The sequence below is a fragment of the Ochotona princeps genome, chromosome 2 (genome assembly GCF_030435755.1).
Source record: "Ochotona princeps isolate mOchPri1 chromosome 2, mOchPri1.hap1, whole genome shotgun sequence".
Classification (NCBI taxonomy): Eukaryota; Metazoa; Chordata; class Mammalia; order Lagomorpha; family Ochotonidae; genus Ochotona; species Ochotona princeps.
This window is the reverse complement of record NC_080833.1, coordinates 68,303,455-68,326,654: the sequence shown is the minus strand read 5'-3', so window position 1 is coordinate 68,326,654 and position 23,200 is coordinate 68,303,455. Positions and strand designations below refer to the sequence as shown.

General features: G+C 39.4%; 1 protein-coding gene and 1 non-coding gene across 2 annotated transcripts in view; both read right to left on the bottom strand.

Annotated features, from left to right (window-relative positions):
* ADGRL2 (adhesion G protein-coupled receptor L2) overlaps positions 1 to 23,200 on the bottom strand; it is a 653,944-nt gene that overhangs the window by 282,746 nt on the left and 347,998 nt on the right. The gene's annotated exons all lie outside the window — the stretch shown is intronic.
* On the bottom strand, positions 20,309 to 20,417 carry LOC118758687 (U6 spliceosomal RNA). Its single transcript, XR_004995785.2, has one exon. It is a non-coding gene; the product is annotated as a U6 spliceosomal RNA (small nuclear RNA).

Below are 23,200 nucleotides of genomic sequence, written 5' to 3'. Positions count from 1 at the left end.
GAGGGTCCCAGGAACCATTTTACAAGGCTCCCGCTGAGGCGTTTTCTTGCTCTTTATCTAATGACCGCTCAACAAATTACTAACTAGGTTAAAATCTCACTGGCCCCAAAATGCAGTTGCAAATACTTAGCATGATATACACCCTATCTACATACTTAAACACCAACATTGCTTATTTAGACTCAGTTTTCTCTTACTACTTGACAGAGAAGGAGAAAGCATGAACAGCCAAAACACCAGGCTGTTCCCAAGGACTCAGGATTTGTGTCTCAAACTATGTTTAAGGCATGAATGTGGGTCACTTCCGGGTCTCAACGCCCTCAATTCTCAGGTCAGCTCTTTGAAGTATTATTGTTCCATTTTAAAGATGAGGAAGCCAAGGCTAGTAAATGGCCTAACTATTCATTTAGCATGGGAGTGTCTTACTTGAAAAGAATCATGGTTTTTTCCTCTTACTACTCATCAGGGAAGTTGGAGGAAGTATTTCTGGGAGCAAAGAGGATACAGAACGAATGACAAAGGAGAAATGTTCCTGCCTGCTCCTTCTATTGGGTTCTTCATGCTCACCAGTGGATCTCTCCTGTGGATTTTACAGACCCTGGAACCAGCCCCAATCCCTACCCTGCGCCTTTTGTGAAAACACTACACACTCATACATTCCCATATCCGTCCACGCCATCCTGTCCTCACAGCACACCGCTCTTTTACTTTTCTTACTCTCTAAATCCTTCTACAAACAGCCATTTGGAAACAATTTCGAGGTCCACCTACTTTCCTGTGCATCTGTCTTTTGTAATTTAAAGGTTAGGGGCTGTGTGTTTTCTACTTGTCATGTTTATGCCTCCCTTTCTGTGGGTACCTAATAAATGCTGAATAATAGCAGCTTTATGACAGTGCAGAACCAGAAACACAGGTTCTCATATTTAGTATTTCATCACCAGCAAGGAACATTTATTCACTGTCAGCACTACCCTAGGCACTAACTGGAGTTAATTACTGAAGCCTGGCTCCTACCTTTGTATATGAAAATGTTTTACCTTTCTCTCTCGCGCGCACTCTATTCTTTTTTGTCTTGACAAAGAAGAAAAGCTGGGACCACCAATGAATGTTCTCATTAAATTCACAGCATTCTGAACAGAGGCTGATGCTGCGTAACATAAGGGGAAGCAAAGATACAGTGTGTGTTGGATGGGAACTCTTTGAGGGTCACTAACAACCTCACGATCAAGTCAGTTTGCTGTTGCAGGAGTTCACATCTCTGGCTTTCCTTTGCGTTAGCTGGCAAATGGAAAGAGTGGGCTACCTAAAATTATATTTTCTGGGAATAACAACAATGTTCTTGTGTTCATGCTGTCTCTAAAGAAAAAAGATAAATTGATACTGTTAAACTAGAAAAGTTAGGCCAGAGATACACTTGCTTGCAATATCAACATAACTGACTCAAAAAAGCTGTTGTCATTTTATAGGCTTTCTTAAATTATCTGAATTCTGCCTCCTTTGCTCACTTGTGCTGACAGAGGCTACAACTATACCATAAAAATAAAAGGCCACTTGCAAATTTTGGACATGTTAACTCATGAGTCAAGCCATTGTCATGTCATTGATTTTTTTTTTTTTTTTGCTCTTGTTCTTGATCATTAATTCAGTAAATACTTAGCAAATATACATACTAACAGATTCTTGGCTCTCTGCTATACTTGGGGCTTGCAGGTCAGTGTGCAGACATAAATATAAACAAGTAATTAAAGAAATATGGTGTGGTGTAATGGCTATAATTATAAGTCCTACAGGAGTGATAAATTCTCCCGATGAGCTCTGAGAAGGCTACATAGGGGAGGTGACATTTCAGCTGTGTCTTAAAGATGAATAGTTGTTCACTGTCAGAGGGTGGGAAATACATCACTGGGAAAAAGAACAGCAAGTGCGAAGATAGAAGTTCAGGAAAAAAGATGGTGTATACTCTATTTGTTTCATAAGATCTTTCATGAAAAATGGGAGATGATTTGAACTCTCTAATGATGAAATCGTTGTGTATCTCTTAAGGGAGATTAAATCCTGTTTTACGAGCATCAGGAAGTCATCAAAACTTTTTAAGCATAAGGATAATATGATTCTATTTATTCTCTAGGAGGAAAATCCAACACAAAGAATGGGTAGGCAATCACTGAGTCCTTAGGTAAGGGTGAATTACCTGGCTGTTTAGTCAAGCCTTGAGCTAATGAGGGACTTAATTTAGGCAGAATATGCAGTTGAGAGGTATGTAGAAGAGAAATGACAGCACTTGCTAACTCACAGGCCCTGTAGGAGAGAGAGGTCCATCTCAATTGCAGCTTTGACAGCCACGCATTTAAGCAGAAATGATAACATTTGTTTCACCCTCAACACTTGAGGAATGGTACCAAATTGTTTCTTTATGTTACTTTATTCAAATCTCGCAATAATGATGTGACATTGGGACAGGATTTCAGTCTGAGTCTTCTAGCTTAAAAACCAATGTGGGGCCCGGCGGCGTGGCCTAGCAGCTAAAGTCCTCACCTTGAACGCCCCGGGATCCCATATGGGTGCCGGTTCTAATCCCGGCAGCTCCACTTCCCATCCAGCTCCCTGTTTGTGGCCTGGGAAAGCAGTCTAGGACAACCCAAAGCTTTGGGACCCTGCACCCACATGGGAGACCCGGAGGAGGTTCCTGGTTCCCGGCTTCGGCTCGGCCCAGCACCGGCTGTTGCGGTCACTAGGGGAGTGAATCATTGGACATAAGATCTTCCTCTCTGTCTCTCCTCCTCTCTGTATATCTGACTTTGTAATAAAAATAAATAAATCTTTAAAAAAAACCAATGTGTTCTCCACACGTTTCCTCAACATCTGGGCACAAGGTCGGACATTGTAAAGACTGAATTCAGGCATTCTGAACAACACGCCTACATTACTGGAAAGCCGTGACTTAGGCTCTTGGGAAAATAAAAATAGGGAAAAGACATTCCTGTGCTCACCTGCTAGTAGTGCACATAATTATGTAACAAAGATGGTGTAGAGAGTACGTCGTTAACTACACATCAGCTCTACTATTAGAGTGTAGAAGAATCAGGGAGTAATACTGGATATGGGAATTTTTGAATCAAAGTAAATTGTATATTTGAATAATAAGTGTTGTGACAAACTTAAAACCTTCATTTTGTGTAAACTCATTTTTTTTCTCTCTAAAAACTGTTTAGCAGTTTTAACCAAATGCCTGGGCAAATTTCTTTGCTACTGAAAATAAGAACAAATACAAAACCAAACCTGGAAAACAAGCTTAGACTTCTGTAAGCTTGTTTGCAATAAAAACGGGGTACTATCTTCTTTATTAAGGAGAAACCTTTGCTATGAAGGAGCCTGCCCAAGATAAGGCCTGTAACCTAGCTAGAATAATGTAAGTTTTCAAACAGGCAGTTACGAGGGTTTCAGCTCCTTGGAGAACTGACTAGGACTTTTCAATATGACTTATTTAAGCTATTGAGGCAGATACCTGTCAAATGAAAGTATTTCTGAAGTTGGTTGAGCAAAAGTTGTTTTGTTTTGTTTTGTTTTTTTCTGGACCAGCACGATAGGCTCCTAGTACCTAACAGGCTATTAGCTGAGGAAAAATTTTCCTTCTTTGTGTTGAGATCACTTAATTTTCCTCAATTATTTCTATTTCTCGGTTATTTCATTTCTGTGTGGGTGATGCTTTATTTTCCGGTATCTTTTTTTGCCTTTGTGGTGATTTCGAAAGGTATTAGTTTGCATGAGCTGGCGTACCTGGCCTAAAACCTATGAAACAGAATAGGATGAAAAAAAAATATGACATGGCCTCCAGCACTTTCTTCTTTTTTTCTTTTCTTTTCTTTTTTTTTTTTTTAAATTTTTCATTTGAAACATTTTCCTGCAAGCATCCTCTATATACAGTTGAGGATGCTTTTGATATGTAGATCAAGCAAAATGGTAAATACATAGCCCTCTCTTTTCAAACATTCCCTTATTCTACAATGTGCCTGTGGTGCCAATTTCTTTGATTTCCATGAGGCCTGCCCTTGGGTTTGCATTGCACCTCCCATTGTCCCTCACCACAAAAATTCCTTTTAAGAAACTAACATTCAGAATGCAGCCCATCAGACTTCAATTCCTTTTTCTCCTCCTTCCTTCAGAGAGATTTAGTGACTAAGTCTTTGCTTTGATTTTCCCTCTGACGTCCAGGGTTCTCACTTTCTCTCCTAATTGCTACAATCTGGCGTGCCCTTTTGCCTGGGAGTAAACAAAAACAGAGACAATTGGTGAAGGGACACACGAGCACACCCCTCGTGTGCCTGTGGAATGGTGATGGATGGCAGGGCCTGGCACTCAGGACAAAGCAGTTGTCACCACACCAGGCTCCCTGTTTCAAACTGGGTTGGGTGCCAGGCACTGGGCTGAGTGCACCAGTGACATTGGTGTCCTCCCACCAACCTAGGAAATAGGCCGCTCTATTGTTTTCATACTGCAGATTAAAGGGCTGCATGTAAAAGATATTAACAGTCTTTCTCAAAACCACACAGCTACCGGATCATGAAACTGGGCTGTGACTTCAGCACTTGAAGTTAGACGACTGCATTTTTTCCCTCTGTAATAGCTCTGGAACACAGCGCCCTAGTTTGGAGTTGATTATCATTATGTCCTTATTGAGCGCTAATATTCCAAAGAGTATATTTCTTCTGGTGCTTTTGGAACTGTCAGCAATTTTCTGAAATTGTGGAACATGGAAAAGTTGCCTAAATCTCCTATTAAAAGGAAAAGAAAGGCAGAAAACAAAATACCAATATCTTATGGTGAAAAGTAAGTTCAATCTTGAACAGGAAGCTAAGCATTGTCTGTGGGTTCTGACTCTCTATGGCTTACCTCCTTCATGTTTTATATTAGCGAAAATGACATGAAAAAGGTTATTAGGTGTCTTTTTTGATTAATTTGGCTAAGACGGTGTTTTGTCAAAATGCAAATGGTGTTTTGAGAATGGAAGAATACTGACATATTTACCACATAAATCCCATGCATTAGACATAATATTATTTATGTTTCAAGTTTTACAAACATGAAAACACCATTGCAAGTTTTAAAAATTTCTCTATTAAAGTTTTATCAGGCATATTTAAAATATAATTTTTTATTTATATAAGTGATATTCAAACTGTAAAGTCTGAAATATTGCCAGGACACTAATGGTTTATAAAAATCATTTTAATGAGTCATCTCTTATGACTTGGTGATCCTAATGAATGGAGTGGGTCACACTATAGGGCATTTATCCATAGTCGCTGACATTGTAAAGACTGAATTCAAGCATTCTAAACAACACACCTACATTACTAGAAAGCAGTCATTTAGGCTCTTGGGAAAATAAAAATAAAAAAATATAAGACATACTTTCATACTCATCTGATAGTAGCATACATAATTATGCAACAAAGATGGTGTATAGAGTATTTTGTTAACTACACATCAGCTCTATTATCATAGCGTAGAAGAATCAGGGAATAATACTGGATATGAGAATTTAGGCTTCTTGGGAAAAAAGAAATTTCACTGGGCCTTGAAAAGTGGGTAGAATATGAAAGGTATAGATGACCAGACAAATATCATTCAACTTCAAGATTAATCAGTACTACTTAGGGAGCAGAGCAGATGTCCAGGCACCCCAGGTGTTTAGAAAAGTGGTTAAGATGCTGCTTGAGACATCAACATCCAAGACCATACTGACTGCATCTGAATACTGGCTCCAATCCCGATTTAGGTTCCTGTTAATGAGCAACTTGGGAGGCAACAGGTGATAGCTTAAGTGATTGGGTCCCTGCCATCCTCATGGGAGACCTGTGTTGAGTTCCTGTGTACTGGCTTCAGCCTGGCCAAGTATCAGCTGTAGAGGGCACTGAAGAGGTAAATTAGGACCTGGGAGATGGCAGTCTGTCTCTCTCTGTTTTTCTGTATTTCAAATAAAAATAAGTCCATATTCCATGCTGAGGTTCAACTGAATCTTGGATCAAGTTCAAGCTCCGGCTCCTGACTATGGGTTCTTACTAACAGAGACCCCAGGAAGCAGTGCTGATGGCTCAAATGACTGGGTTATTGCCATCCACATGGGAATTTGTGATGTTTCCCTGGATTTCAGCTTCAGTCCAGGCCCACTCCCAGCACTGTGGGCATCCAAGGAGTGAGCCCGAGAAGAGGCCTCTCTGTCTCTCCTTCTTAACTGATTTTATGCAGGCAATACCACGCTTCAGTATGTCTTTTGTCTTATTGAAAAATAACACAGGAAAATTTCATGGGAAAGGTAGGTATGTATGACTTGCAATGGATTTTTAAATGATGGATATTCTTCGCTTAAATGCCAAAATAAGATATTTTTCTCTCTTATTATGTGGAATCAATAAGGCTTAAGAATCTGGAAAATTATAAAAGTCACTTGATTAAATGAGGCAGCAAATGCTTTGTAAAGGTCTCTCCCAGAGTTCTTCTCCCCTGAGGCGGGTTGGAGTCAGAACACAGTCCCAACTGCCTGTCATATGGGTGGCCAGGCAGTGTGGTGCCAGCAATAAAATGTGTAATCAACTTTCACATGTTTTTAGACATTTTCACTCACTTTGATCATGACTAACAAGAAAACTGCCATTTCAGTTACAATCTATAAATTCTCAGGGGGAGGTTTAGTCAAGCCTGCAGTAGAGCAGTTCACATTTTATTTTACAAATGTAGAATAGCACAATCTAAAAATATGTGTACCCTTAATACATTAGTCCACTTTCCATTGTGTAATCTTGGTTCTATGTTAACATTTTTAATTGGCGTTTCCCACAGCACAATTTGCTTCTGAAAACATACTTGAGATTACATTTCTTCCAGGTTCAATAAAGATAACTTTTGACAGCTCTCCAAGCCACTTTTAGTAGTGTAACTTGCAGTATCATTGTCCTTCCTATTGTACTTGAATTTTTTCTCAATACAAGGAAAAAAACAGTTATTACTGCAGAGAAGATCCAAGAGTACGATTTCTCTAGGCCAAGTGCTTTCTTAGCTGATAGAGATGTTCTTACATACATATCAGTTCCATACCACAAGACACAGTTAGCACAAGTAGTTAGAAGGGTACCAACAGCAGTATTCATTCAAGAAAGCAACATGTAAGAAGAGCTTGTTGAAAGCACAAAATGATTTAGAAAGGGAAATTTCAGAGATGACAGCTGTTTAAGTCTAATCAAAACCTGTTTTCTACACCAGAAGACATTTAGTCTCCCATTTGCACAAACAGGCATCTTAAAAATCTGTAGGGTTTTCAAAGGCTATGGAAGACTCTAAAGCAATACTTGAGAAACCAATTCAAAGATAAGACATGCTGACGTCACATAACAAATTCATGTGAAGGAGGGAGGAGTATGAAAGGCTGTGTTCTGGGACATCATTTGAGACAAGAATCTTAAATAATAAATCTAAGCACTATGTCTTTTTAACTCTTGCTATGGTGTGATTTCTTTTTTTAATGCACCCTGATTAACATTTTCTCATTTTGAGTTACAGCATGTACATGCATGAACAGACCCATTTACAAACGAAACTAGTAACATTCACCTAGGCCTTGCTGCAAAACAGCCCAGCATCACCTGAGAGCTTGTTAGAAATTCAGAATTTCAAGTCCTACTCCAGACCTATAGACTCAAAATCTATATTTTAATAAGACCTCTGGGTAATTCTTTCACATATTAAGTTTGAGAAGCACCGATCTGATTATTTTGTACAAATATAGACATTTTCATTTGAAAGGTAGTGATGGTGGCAGAAACATGGAAACAACAGAGAGATCTCCCATCAGCTGCATCATTTGCCAGTGCTCACATCAGCTGAGGATGGTCCAGACCCAATCCAGGAATTTCAAACTCAATCTGTGTCTCCCTTATTGGTGTCAGGAACCCAAGCACTTGTTGCTCCCAATGCGTGCATTAGCAGGGAGAAGGAGTTACAAGCAGAGTTGGGACTCATATCCAGGCACTCTGATATGGTATGTAATCATTCCATATTAACTACCGCATCAAATATCTGACTCTGGAAACACTGATTTTAAAACAAGTATTGAAAGATGCCTCGCTGGGCCTGGTGCAGTAGCATTTTTTTTTTTAAAGATTTTATTATCACTGGAAAGCCGTAAATACAGAGAGGAGAAGAGACAGAGGGGAAGATCCTCCATCCGATGTTTCACTCCACAAGTGAGCCGCAACGGGCCGGTACGCGCCAATCCGAAGCCGGGACCAGGAACCTCCTCCGGGTCCCCGGTGCTGGCGCAGGGTCCCAAAGCCATGGCAGTACCCCATTTAGGAGTCAGTTTGAGTTCTGGCTGCTCTACTACTGATGCAGCTCTTTGCTTATGACCTGGGGAAGTAACAGAGGATGGCTCAAGGCCTTGGGCCCCCTGTACCTAAGTGGCAGGCCCAGAGAGAAGCTGCTGGCTTCTAGATTTAGATCAGCTCAGTTCAGGCTGTTGCAGCCATTTAGGAACTGAATTAGTGGATGGAAGACGTGTGTGTGTGTGTGTGTGTGTGTGTGTGTGTGTGTGTTTCCTTTTCTCTCTGTAAAACCTGCCTTTCAAATAGAATAAATCTTAAAAAAAAAAAAAAAAGTCCCCAGTGTCTAAGGCAACAATTGGAGAGTGGTAAAAAGCCACTGTGGGCTTTCTACCTGAGCTGTCAAGGATGTATGAGCTGTCTGGGATGGGGAGAGACAGAGATTAAAAACCTGTTTCCCAGGCTCTTTTCACCTATAAAATGCAACAGAAGTTGTGAGAAGAAGTTGGGGCTCATTCCAAGTCGAGCCCTCTATTTATGCCCTAGCTTATGCCTTTCTCATGTTAGCAGAAATTTCTTATTAAAAATCAGTCTGTGGAGATAGTGTGGGTGACTTTTTAAAGCATTCTCATTTCGGTGGTGGTAGCTGAGGGGGGTAGTGATCTTTCTAATTGTTTCCATCACTTGTTCTACTCTCACCAAGCGGCTGGAGGGATCTAGGTTGCTGGCACATCTGCCACGTCCTCTTTTTGCTTACTTTTCTGCCCCCATTGACATTACTCCCAGCGTGCCATCGCTTAGAACTGGGTTGCCTTAAGAGAGACTCACATCGTCCTCCGGCTGCCAGGCACCATGCCAAAGAGTGTGACGGGGACACAGAGGGCAGGGCATTGTGGTTCTTACTGCCAGCAGTGGGAGTTCCATGTCAGAAGGAGAGCAGAATACAGTCCACAAATTGAAATTTATCCTCAAGGTAAGTCAGCGTAGGTGGCCTGCTTACAGAAGGGTCATACTCTACAATTAAATAGCAAATGCACTGAGAATTCAGAGGAGTTCCTACAAGCCCCGGAAGCAAAAGCAGATGGAATTTAGTTGGACTACAACCAATCAGCAAAGGAATTTGTAAATTCCTTACAAGGGAGCAGCTGATTTGCTGAGAAATCTTTCAAATTAGTCATCTTACCTTGCTGAGAGAGTGTGGAAAGGAAATGTTTCTGAACAACTCATATTTTCCTTTTCATGCATTCTTCTTTATCTGACTCCCTTAATTCTCTTTCTACTCTAGATTTTTATTCAGAAGGAAGCCTTCTTAGTTTAACTTATATGTCATCTTTTATTTTTAAAAATATTTATTTGAAAGGCAGAAACAGGGCCTGGCATGGTAGCCTGGTGACTAAATCCTTGCCTTGCAAATGGCAGGATCCCATGTGGGTGCCAGTTCGTGTCCCAGCTACTCACTTCCCATCCAGCTCCCTGCTTGTGGCCTGGGAAACCAGTAAAGGACATCCCAAAGCCTTGGGACCCTGCACCTACATGGGAGACTCAGCAGAAGCTCCTGGCTCCTGACTTCAGATCAGCTCAGCTCCAGGTGTTGCAGGAACTTGGGAAGTGAACCAGTGATTGGAAGATCTTTCTCTCTGTATCTCCTTCTCTCTGTGGATCTGCCCTGCTAATAAAAATGAAATAAATTTTTGAAAGGCAGAAATATATATATATATATAAACTGTATATATATATAACACATATATCTATATATAGATATAGCTCCATCTATATATCTATATAAAGAGGTTTTCTATCTACCGGTTCACTCCCCAAATGTTCCCAAAACTCTGATCTTGGCTAGGACAAAAGCAGAAGTCTCAAATTTAATATGAATTTTTAGCATACTGAAAACAATAGTAAACACTAATGATGGGTTTTAAAATTGATAAAGCATTTTTCTATATTTTCTCTCAGTTGATTTTCATAACATAAAAAGGGGCAAGCTATGATTATCAGGAAAGCTAGCTTATGTGGAGGGCTTCATTCCATTGTGAAGCTGATGAAGGAGATATTACTGTAGTTTTCTCATTGAATTTAATTGAAATTTTTAGGTTTGATTTTTTAATGATTTCTTTTTTCAGAAAAGTGAGTTGATATGATCTCATACAGTTTTAAGATCCAACTTTTTTCAATAATGATGTACTGGATGTTAGACATTATATTTAAATTAAGTCACCTAAATCTTACAACAGAGATGCATAAATAATATAGAATAGATCTTATAAATATGCAGTAGATGCAAATTTTATTATTTATAGTATTTTAAAAGTAGATGTACCCTGGACATTAACTTATTATTTTACATTAATTACGTCTCTGTATTTTGACAGTGCTCTTTACAGAATGCTGAATTTTATAAAAACCACACAGACTTGCAAACGTCCTCAAAACTGTGCTTAAAGTATAGTAGGAATGCAAAAACACCTATTTTAAAATTTCAAATGCTGTTAGTATCCAGAACAGCATTTAATTTTTTCTTTGAAATAAAGAATAATGGTAACCAGGTGAAAAGCACCAAGTATGTCAGAGGTGATAAGGAGTTGTTGACAGACAAAAGACAGTCCCAGGAAAGTTGTTTAGTCAATAGCAGCTGTTATGTAGCAATATAAAACCGCCTTTATAGAAAATGTTCACTTTATGGTGCCTTCTACTGGAGATCAAAAATTAAATATATGCAGGAATATAATTAGAGGATTAATGGCCAAAGCCAATGCACAAAGGGAGAGATTTCCAGGAAAAAAATGTGTTCTAAGCAGTTTTTTAATGACTCTGCTTTAAAAACAAACCTGAATTATAACAACAATTGTTCTCTTGTTGTGTGGGAAAGGTCACATGAAGTAATTCCTCTGATTTTATCCACCCAACCACATCCTCCCAACCGGGGACAGGTTTTGCCTCCTTGATTTGGCTGTGTAGTGATTATAGCACAACCCTCTCTTTTGTTTGTGATAAATTCATCTTGGCCTCAACAGGTAATCAAAGGCAAAATAAAACTAACCAATCACTTCTTTGTAATACTAAAGAGAGCTGAGCAGGTCATTTTGCATTTTGGTTTCTGTGTGTGTGCACTCTAGCGGAGAGTGGATGTGACTACCTTCCTGTTCCTCATTTCGGCTTTCAGACTTTTCTTCCCGGATCTCACCTGCTCAACATTTTCTTTTGTTTTCAAAGACCTTCTAACAGCAGAGATGTATTTGCTGCCATAATTAGAAGGAGCATTGCTCAAATGCAATCCCTAGTATTAGGTCATGTTGAATAAGTGATCATAAGGCCAGTGGTTAGCTACAGCCCTGGTGGGTTAGTCTGAGGAAAGAAGGAGCTTCCAGGCCTCTGGGATTAACCATGTAAAGCTTTCCAGGAGCTTCCAAACATTCATTCTATTTGGCAACAAATAGTGACCTGTTCCCACTTCAACCTGGGTGTCGTATGTTTTATTCATGGGCCATCACAGGAGCCGCCAAACAGATTATCATGTTTACATCAGGTCTCCTTGGAGAAAGACATTCTTTAATAGTTGATCTAGCAGGGTCAGTCGGTACAGAGATGCCTGCGGGCAACCAAATAATAAATAAATAAATAAAATAAGGGGAGAAGAAATGAAATGAAACAGAGAGTTTAATGATGTCCTTCAGCAGTCGCCAATCAATATGTTTTTATCTCTTGCTGAAAAGGTTATATTAAGGTTTCATCGTTTTAGCTGCCTCCCCCTTTTATTTATTTATTTTGAACAGGAGTGAGAAGAGTCAGAGAGGCATAGGGAAGGGCCCAGCTGGCAGAAGCCACTTCATTGGAGTTGTCAAACCTTTATAAATGTCTGTTGTGGTGTTGCACCTTTTTAGCAATTTGGTGTCTTTTGGTAATCCACGTGCCGCACGGAGCGGTCCTATTGTTTGTGCTGGAAATCAATGTGCTTTAGCAGATGCTGTGACACGAGCAGCACTTCCTTTTCTGGAGACTCGATTTGAAAAGTGATATAAGAGGACACGCTCCCTTTTGGCAGGGTACGAGCTTTCTTGTGCCGTGCTTGTCCACTTATTCGCTCTGTAATTTAGGTAGCATTTCCTACACCTTTGCCTTAAGTCAGGCTGGCCATTCAGCTTTGCGGAGGAACATTTATTGTTTTGTTGGAAAAAAGCACATGAACTAACAGGTGAGGTCATCTGCAGGATCTCGTCTGTCTCAGCCAACTTTATTATTGGATGGCATAGAGAGCGCCATGGAAACAACCAGGTATTGGAGGGTATCCTGAGAATGGACATAAACTAGATTCTCTGTAGGGTTCATACAGAAATTTGTCACAGTCATAATATCCTAAAAACAGAAGATTCAATGAATATCTTCACACAGATAACTCTCTGCAATGCTGTAAATATTGGAGATTTCAAGATGTTTAAGATTTATGATACATAGAAGTTTTCATACGGAAACAATAAAAGTATTTTCTAGCTTTCTTCTCAATAAGAATATCAAACTCCATTTCTAAGGCTAAGAGCCACACATGTGGGAGATCCTGGCACCTGCATTGTAAGGATTTAGCTACAAAGCCATCACACCGGTCCCACTATGTGGCAGTTTAAAATTAATCTTTAAAAAAATTAAAAATGAAACTGGAGGAGGAATTATGAGAGAACTTTTGCCTACATGTCTGAATAAGAAACGAAGTACAAATCAGGTTTGATAGCTGTTGATTTAAATAGAATTACCCAAAAGGATCAAAGGCCATATTATATTATTAGAAACCAAATAAGACATTTATTCTTGTAGGAAAATGCTATTTAATGCGAGGACACTTGCTCCATGATTTCTACATACTTAAGCTCTACATAAATATATCTTTGACATGTCTTTATCTCTATCTGGAATAGTCTCCACAAGCTATGTTTCCTGGGAAAACTTTTTAAAAAGACTTATTTACTTCTTTGCAAGAGTTTTAAAGAGAGAAGTGGGAGGGAGAGATCTCACACACACAGAGACACACAGAGACACACACAGCAATCTTCCATATGCTGTTTCTTTCCCCAACTGCCGCAATAACTGGAGGTTGGTTCAGGCCAAAGCAAGGGGCCAGGAACTGCTTCCAGGTCTGCCGTTTACATTCAGGGGCCCAAGTACTTGGGCTATCTTCTGCTGCTTTCCCAGGGGCATTAGCTGGGAGCTGGGTGAGAAGTGGAGCAGTGGGGTCTTGAACCAGTGCTCATATAGACATGCAGCGGCTTCACTCATTGAAAAATACCAGCCCTGCCAAGCTCTATTAATTCTTGAAGATTTAACTAGTTCAAGAAGATGGTGTACCTTTCTATCTTTGGAAAAACTTTTCTGATAGAATCATTCAGTGATTGCTGTAAATTACCTTCTTTTCTAGCACCCACTGGGCCTTAATCACTCCTGATATGAGTTGGGATATCTAAGTATTTTATCTGATATTTACCTATTTTTTTTAACATCCTATCCCTCACAGACACTGAGATCCTTATAAGGGAGGAATAATTTGGGGTCTATTTAAAACAATATTTCTTTTTTCTATTTGAAAGCAGAGTTAAAGAGAGAAGGAGGGAGTTATACATGTAGAGAGGGAGAGACAGAGAGAAATATTTGATCCACTTGTTTACTCTCGAAATGACTGGTATGGCTGGTATGGAATATACGGAAAGCAGGAGCTAGGAGCTGCCTCAGGGCCTCCTATGTGGGGGCAGGGGCCCAAGAACTTGGGCCATCCTTCTCTGCTTTCCAAGGTTCATTAGCAGGTAACTGTATCAAAGGTAGTGCAAACAGGGCTTGCACCGGCATCTATATGAACATTTCAGGCGGTTGCTTAATGTGCTATGTCACAGTACCAGTTCCTGGATTCATTTTTAAAATCATATTCTCAGAATCAAGTTCAGTACCTATTAACTGTTTCATAATACAATAAATATATCTAAAATAAATAAATATGGCCTAAACAACACAGATATTAGATTATTTTCAGCATAAAGTTCTACCCATATGTTTACAATCAACGAATTAGATGAATTTAAACAAAGACATAATATTTACGGATACCCTAGGACAACTGAGGGACAGAAAGAAGCAATAATAATGCCAATCACTCATTTATAGATTAAAATAAAAGTAATTTCTTAAATTGGCTCAATTATCTGTGCCCTCCAATAGCATTTCAGCTTTTGGAGACATGGTGTATGTTCTTTTTCAATCACACTCATATAAGTAAGGCAATCACTGAGAAATTTCTTGAATCTATGCCTGGTTAGGGAAACTCTTGAGAAGTGAAAGAAGTTGATTCACTAAAAGCCTTAGCACCATTCATGAAATGATATTCTAATCACTGCACGCTGGTTTTTTTATAAATGCCACTGATTATTTCAAAAGCAGCACATCAACATTATCATAGTGAAATTTATGTGGAATTATGGGGTTTCTCTACTTGGACTTACTTTATTGCTCTTCTGACAGGGATACATACACACACAGATCTTAAAATACACTTGAACTATGAGAACGGGCCAAGGGATACTTTCATTATCATGTGGAATGTAGTTTATCTTACTAGAACATGTACTTTAGAAATCTGAGCTTTGTGTAAAGATATAAAGAATTCTTATACTTTCATTCCATTGAAAATTAGTTATAAGGCTTACTTTGGACCCTGTGGAAAATGCAACGATTTTCCAAACATAGACAACTTAGAAATCCAAATTTAAAGAAAAATATTAAGTGAAAAGAAGACATTGAAGACAGTTTTTCCTTTCAACTGTTGAGATATTTTATAACCTATACTTAAGAGCAACAAGCTGTATGGTTTACCTATGATTGTTTCAACTTTGTGAAAACATGAAAACCTAAAGAGAGACATCCTTCCATTCCCAAAAACCTAAACCAAATTAGACCACCTTTGATCACAATATTTACTTAGCACATCTGGGATGAACCTGTAAATTGTATATGGGAGGTATTATGAGGACAAAAGGCCAGTTTTGGAAGGGTTATTCTCTTCCATTTTCATGCCTCTAGTTATAGTATGGCTGGCAAACCCCTCAACCCTACCAGTTGGTGTTTTAATAGCAAGACCAAATGGTCATGGTGGGGACCACCTGCTCATGTCCTGTTGTGATAAATCAGGACTAATTTAACAAAGCAACAGGATTGAAGCAATTGGTTAAGCAGAACTGGATGACTATTGGCAAATGACATGGAAGTAATTGGGTCACCATTATTTTAAAAACATTTAAACAGCTGTGTTTCTGGGCATATTATCTCCTGTATTCTACTGCAGTTACGTAATACATCTCTGGTAGTGTTCAAAGTTAGGGAGAAACAGTTTTATTGTTTTCACCACTTTTTTCAGAAAATAATGACTCTCAAATATTATATAATTTATTAACAAACTCAGTTTTTTACTAAAAGGAGTAGATATTATCAATTATGCCTGACAATTGGGGTGAATTTGGACTATTTATGGCAAACTGGGAGGTATAATCAATTTATTATTAGTTAGCCATATGTAGTTAGTCTTAAATTAGTTGAGACAGATTAGTTTGGCTGTTGCTTACAGGGTGTGCAAGGCAGATATTTTCAAACTTTTGAGCACACAGTTCAAGATGATGTCATTGACCTGAAAGAAAGTCTCACTGCATGCTCTACAACTTTCTGTTTAAGCTTTCTTTTATTTCTTTTTTTAAAGACTTATTTATTTTTATTGGAAAGGCAATTTTACAGAGAAGGAGAGACAGAAAGATATGCTGCTGCTTTACTCCCAAACTGGATGCATTGGCCAGAGCTGAGCCTAACCGAAGCCAGGAGCCAGAAGCTTCATCCAGGTCTCCCACTTGGGTCCAGGTCCTCAGGCTTTGGCCTTCCTCTACTGCTGTCCCAGGCCACAAGCAGGGAGCTGAATGGGAAGTGGAGGGATCTGGACACGAACCGCCGCCCACATGGGGTCCTGGCGTATGCAAGATGAGAACTTGAGCCACTATGCTACTGCATCAGACCCATCTTCTACAATTTAAATGACATTAGTTTAGATACCCTTTGCAAGGAATAATTAAGGATTCTTCATTATTATTTTTAGACTGCACTTATGATCTATAAGTGGTACAATAACAGTTTCTTATGCAACCAAATATTTGCAATAATTGATACAAAACTGTGTAAGAGTTGAAGCCAAATGGAGAGACCAACAGACTAGGCTTCCAGGCAACCTGGAATACTGCTTTGATGCTAACGCTACTAACAAGTTGGAGTGAATTTTTACTCCACATTAGTGTTACCAGGGTGTTAGTATCTCTTAAATTCCTAAGGATAAAATAAGGCTAAATATAAGAATGTTTGTGGGAATGTTATAAACACCTGATCTGCTAAGGTTTAAATGTTTTATTTTCTAAACTTTGTAGGAATAAAAAAGGTAAAAGAAGAGATGAAAAACTCTTGGGATGCACAGACTTAAACACAGTGGTTAAATTAATCCAATAAGAAACCTGCAAATAAAATGGAAGGAAAACTGACCTTTCCTAGAAGAAACCTTTCAACCCTTAGTGATTTGCTAACACTTTCAGAGAGCCTACCCTGAACTCTGAACTTCTCCAAAGACCTTCCTCTACCAGTTGCCACTGCTTGTTTTTCTGCATTCCCTGCTGGACTGTCTTGCAAGATCCCATTATATTTCATCTATCATTGAAGTGTAAAATGTCTGAGCCAAAGCATGTTTGAAGAAACTTTTTTTTATCACATCTATTAATGTTGATCACAAATTTAGAGGAACTGAATAAAACATCCATATCTGGATACTAGTACTCACTCTTTGTCTATGCCCGATGCTGTATTTTGTTGCTACCATTTTTGTTGTTGTTTTCCAAATTTTATGTTTGGCCTTTTTGGAAGCATGCTCTTCCACTAAAGCCAGGAAAAGGAATCTTATAGAACGATTAAATGTTCAACAGAGTTTTGCCCTGGGTACCCATCTATCTATGATGCCATTGGAAGAACTACCTTAGAGTTCTTTGTGTACCTTGGGCAAATCATCTATTTGCTCTTGGAGGTGTGAGCTTAGTTGGTGAGATGACAGGTCTAAGTCCACTTTGACCTGAAGAAAACATCAGAGGATGGATGTCCCAGGTGCTTGGCCCTTGAACCCATGTGGGGAATGTGGGAGAAACTCCTGGTTCCTGGCTTTGCATAGACTTAGCTCTGGCCACTGTGGCCATTTGGGGAATGAATTAGAAGACGGATCTTTCTTTCTCTCTCATGTTGCTTTTCAAATAAAATACACAAGTCTTGATAGATTTGGAATTTTTAAATTTTACTTTTTAGATGTCCTAAAGTTTGTAGCCACACAGATCCTCCTTATCATTGGGGGGATGTGTTCCAGGATCTCTGGTGGATGTCTGAAACCAGATAATATGGAATCTGTTATCTCAACATGCATAATAGCTATAACTTTTGACATTTGGGATGTGACAATAAAACTAGCATGAATTTCTTTTCTTCTTCACAATTTTATGGGGAGATTTATTCTGCTGTCAATCTTTGCAATCTCAACTGTGGTGTTATTCTTTGCTTATTAAGCTGAAAAGTTTTACAGTCTTACTTAAAGAAAGCACTTTACGGGTTCTCTTTCACAGATCTGAACTGCCAACTTCACTATTCTTGTTTATCATGGACATTACTGAATAAAATTAAGGCTACTTGAACACAAGCACCACCATATTGCCAGAACAGATCTGTCCTCTGAGATGGCTAAATAAACAATGATCAGACAGCATATAGAACATAGATACATTGGACAAGCTATGCTTCATGTCCTGGGCTGATTGGAATACAATGGTGTGAAATTTCATCATGCTACTAAAAGTTGCCACACAATTAAAAACTGATGAATTACTTATTTTTGGAGTTAAGCACTGAGTATTTTGAGATCATGGCTGATTATAAGCCACTGAAATGTCAGAGAGTGAAACTATAATAAGGAGAGTGTAGTGTGATCACAAAGTAGCTTTGTTGACAGACTCAAGAAACGTACAGAAATGGAAAACTTCTATTAAAGTTTTAATGCTTCCAAAATTACACACATACACTTATACACACACAAGCATGCACACACACACACACACACCTCCCTCTCACAATTAACTTTGATGCTCCTAAATGGAAAAATGAGAAGTAGCGTCCTAAAGGTTCAATAGGAAGGTAAAGGAAATGATACTTCTTTTTATATATTTTAACCTGAGGCAATTCCTACAGCAGACCAGGGTCATTGGACCTCTCTGTTATGTGGTCAGCATCCTTGTATGTCTGGACTTCTGCATCAAAAGCCTTAGCCTTAGCAAAATTCATAACCAACAGAATTGATTCCTCACAGCTCAGGAGGTAAGAAAGTCCAAGATGAAGGTTTGATGTCATTGTGTTGCATAGGTTGTAGCTTCCAGAAGTCATTGCAGGCCCCAAGGGGCCAAGAGATTCCTTTGGGCATCCTTTATAAGGGCACTAATCCCAACCAGGAAATTTTCACCCTTGTGACACTCCTCCGGAGTCCCACCTTCTAATAGAATCACATTAGGAGTGAATTTCAGCACAAAATTTTGGGAAAACACAAATATTCAGATCATAGCCTCATGATATAAAACAAGAGGTTGTGATCGCTGGTTCATGTTAGAGCCTCAAATTGTCATTCTTCCTGTTAGAAACCGCTAAAAGCATTTAGTCTGTGCAGCAAAATGTCTCAGAGATGCTGATGTTTCAGCAGCAGTTAACTAGAGTTTTCTGGGGAAAATGTTGTGGCAGATACCATAGTAAAAATAATATTAGCTCACTCTGGTTGAAAGTCAGAATCTGCCACATGGTATCTAATTCTAGGAACAGCATTTAGAAATATTGCTATGCCTGCTGCAGAGCCGATAATGGGGAAGATTAACTTGCCAGAGTCACAGAGCTAGCAAGGCATAGATGGAGACTTCAATCTTGGTCCAGTCAATTTCAGAATCTGAAGCATAGAGATCTAAGTTTGAATTCTTTTTCCATCATTCACTACCTTGAGGAACGTGGGGACATTTCTTAACTTCAGTAACACTGGCCTCCATTTTGGTATCCTTGAATGGGAGAATGCCATCTCACAGAATTGTTGAAAAGCTGAATTCTGAGGCTCCACAAGAAGTTCAGAGACAATACATAATAGAACTCATGCAAAAAGGGCATGGATTAAAAAATTCATGCAAGAACACACTCATGTTAGCTTTTTATACGGTGTTTTAACAGGATCTAGTTTGAGGCACTAAGAAGGATAAGCCATCAATTTGAAATAAATTCCCTGAGAAACTGCTAAAATTCAAGCAAATGAAATTTCTGGGAAATCTTGGTTAGAAGAATGATGAAGCCATTGGTGCCTCCCAAAACATTCATGAGAGCAATACTCTGGAGAATCAGCAACTTACAAGTGGAAAACTCATTTCAAAACGGGATGATATTAGATATGAAGCCAACAGCAACACGCTCTTTATATCAGTCTGCCAGGAAAACATTTATCATTTTGTTGCCTGACTGAAGAGGACCATGAATTAGCAGCAGAAACAATGGTTGTCTCTTAGACAATCAGTCCAGCTTACTGACTTTTAAACAAAACAATGAAAATAGAGCAATCTTGCTGCTTAATGGCTGTCAGAACTCTTGTGACAAGACTGGTTGCAGGCAAAAACTGAGCCCTCAGTGGAGGTTTTCAAGGAGTAGGATCAACACTCTAAAATTTAGTTGAAGAATTCAGACAGGAAATGAAACATAGCTTTCACAGTGTGATCTTGAATACAAAATATTATCAAGGCCATGGCTACCAAGAGGTAGAAGTTGTCCAGTAGGAGCCAAGTGGACTGGCCAAGAGCAAAGGTCATGACTATTGCTGTGATATTGAGTTTTTGGGATGCCCAAGACATTTTGCTGTTGACTTTCTGGAAGGCCAAAGAATGGTAATATCTGTTTATAACAAACTCATTTTTGTCATTCTTGTGCAGGGGTCATGGTAATCTTCTCTGTGTTGTTTCAGTTTTAGTGTATGTGTTGCCGAAGTGAGCAAACCAAAAGCATTTTCATACAATTAATCAGAGCTGTAGCAGCACAATTGCCTAGAGAAGCTTCACCTGAGAGGTCTTCTCCACAGTGACAATGTTTTTGCTCATCTCCCTCACCAAATGCAATTTTTTGAGAACTTTCATGAGAAATCATCAGGTTCCCACTTTAGAGTTCTGATTTGGCTATTTGTGACTTCTTTTTGTTTCCTAATTTCAAAAAAATCCACAAAGTACACTACTTGTCTTCAGTTAATATTAATGTAAGAAACAAAACCAAACCAAAAAACCCTACACTGACATGGTTAAATTCTCTATTCTGTAAGGGTGGGCTCAACAGCTGATATCATCAGGGATAAAATGTCTAAAACATGATGGAGCTTATATTTTGAAACGTCTTAATCATAAGGGAGTTTTATATTTTAAATGTTAACACTTGAAATACATTTTCCATGAATGTTTCGAGTTCCCTTCTGCTGAGACAGGGTATGTTATGTGCTGATCTCAGAGTGCTCTTAGGGATGTGGCACAAAGAAGCAGTTGTTTTATAATGGTCCCAAGATAGCTACTGTTGAACATGTAAAATCCACAGGACCTTCTTCCACGCAGTGCTGGATAACCAGTAGGAACAAGAAGACAATAACTTACTATGGGGCTATGTTTGGACATTTATATAATATGTAAAGGAAATCATAAAGTGATACTCTGCTTGCATGGTATGGGGGTAGGAAGGGGTAGTCTACCCATTCAGCCTCTCCAGTCAACTCCAGGAGTCCTGAACCACCCTCTTTTGAGCCTTGGGGCTCTGTAAACAGTCATTAGGCAAGGCTATCTCTGGGGTATTTTGAAACATAATGTCCTGGTTTCTACTGTAGATGTATAAATCTCTGCAATGAAAGGCATGCGCATGATAAAAGCCATGAAGAAGAGCACAGATTGTGTCATGGAAGAAGGAAGGTTAAGGAAGGTATCACAGAAAGGGGACCAGTCACCAGAATGGGGAAAATTTCAAGAGGCTGAGATAATCTTCACTGGGAGGGAGGAGAGGAGTGAAATGCAGGTATGTTCCAGAAAGAAAGAAAAAACATGAGAAGGAGAACAAACAGTATGAACTGTTGTTGGGGAACTCTGAGGATGTTGACTGATCTAGACCCTCAGGTACATGGGTGTGGGATGTAGCAGCAGTGGGCCTGGAAATGAGGCAACGAAGCCCTGTTTCCAAAAATGTGGGCGATGGAGTCCGACAGATGTGGGTGTGAATTCCTTTCCTGACATGCAGTAGTTGTGTTAGTGGGGTTGACTGGCTTCACATTTATTGGGTTTTCATTCCTTTTCTGAAAAATAGGGATGTGCATGGTGATATTAAAAAATGAAGATTGGATAGAACAACTTTCATTGAGCAAAGGAGAAGATGAGGAGCCTAAGGCAGGAGAGGTTAACAGACCTGTCCCACTAGTCAGTTGTCACAGAGTTGATAAAACAAGGACTGGAATCCAGGCATTCTGGTTCCAGAATCTCCTTTTTCATTATAATAAAGGACACTCATCTTCCAGATAGCTAGAGTTCGGTGGGGATCAAATAACACCAGGGATCCACCTAGCTTAGTGACTGCTGCAGGAAAGGTATTTGTACAGAAAAGGAGGACAACGCTGGGCAGGAGCATGAAGGCTCTTGAATCTCACGCGTGGGGTATCTTTACATCTTTTATTTGGCAGTTCATAATCATAGGGAATGCTGCAACTGGTTTATGGTGGGATCAGGAGTGTTTCAGATTCATATTTTAAGATGAATTGACCTAGAAAGAGAGAGGATGAGTGAAGACCAATTAGAATTGTATTGTCATCATCACTAAATGGACCTGAAAAAGGGTGTTGGCAGTGGAGACAGGGAGGAAGAAACGTACTCATGGATGTAAAAGCTCTCCCAGGGACTGACACGGAAGGTGGAGCAACCAAAAGATGACTCAGGGTTTCGAGGCTGGGTGACTGGGAGAACCCCACTGAAGGTATTAACGGCAATCCAGACATCTAGCAAGATAGCTGGACTTGAGGGAAAAATGATGACTGTGATTTTGAACAGACTGAGTTTAAAGTGATGATGAATCGCTTAGGTGGAGACATGCAGCAGCCAGTCAGCTCTGTAGGAACTGAACTCCATATGATAAAGACACAGCAGCAACATTGAATGTATTTTCTTTTCTTGGAACATTCTTATTGATTAAACATTCTTTTAAAGATCTATGTATTTTTTAAAATTTATTTAGAAGTCAGAGTATTAGAGAGGGAAGGAGAGACAGGGTGAGAGCATACGCAAGAGCTCTTCCATCTGCTTGTTCACCCTCTAAATGCCTGCAACAGCTGGGCCTGGGTCAGGCCGAAGCCAGGAGCTCAGACTTTCTCTGGGTCTCCCACATGGGTAGGGGATAAAGCAGTTTGACCATCAACTTTTTGAGACACACTAACAGTGATCTGCACCAGAATTGGAGCAGCCAGGTCTCAAACAAATGCATATAAGAAAAAAAGTCATTGCAGGAAGTGACTTAACTGCTATGCCACATCTCTGGCCCTGATTAAATATTTTGAGTACACACACACACACACACACACACACACACACACTCTTACAGATTGTTGCTCCTACTTCTGCATATCATTGAAGATACACACAAGTAGTAATAAATGGGAATTTAAAATTTTTTCCTCTAAACCTTAAGAGAGATTGGGGAGTACCTTCTGATAAGTCTCATGCTTCAAGGGGTGGTTTTGGGCCCTCTGGTAGGCATGGCATGTACCC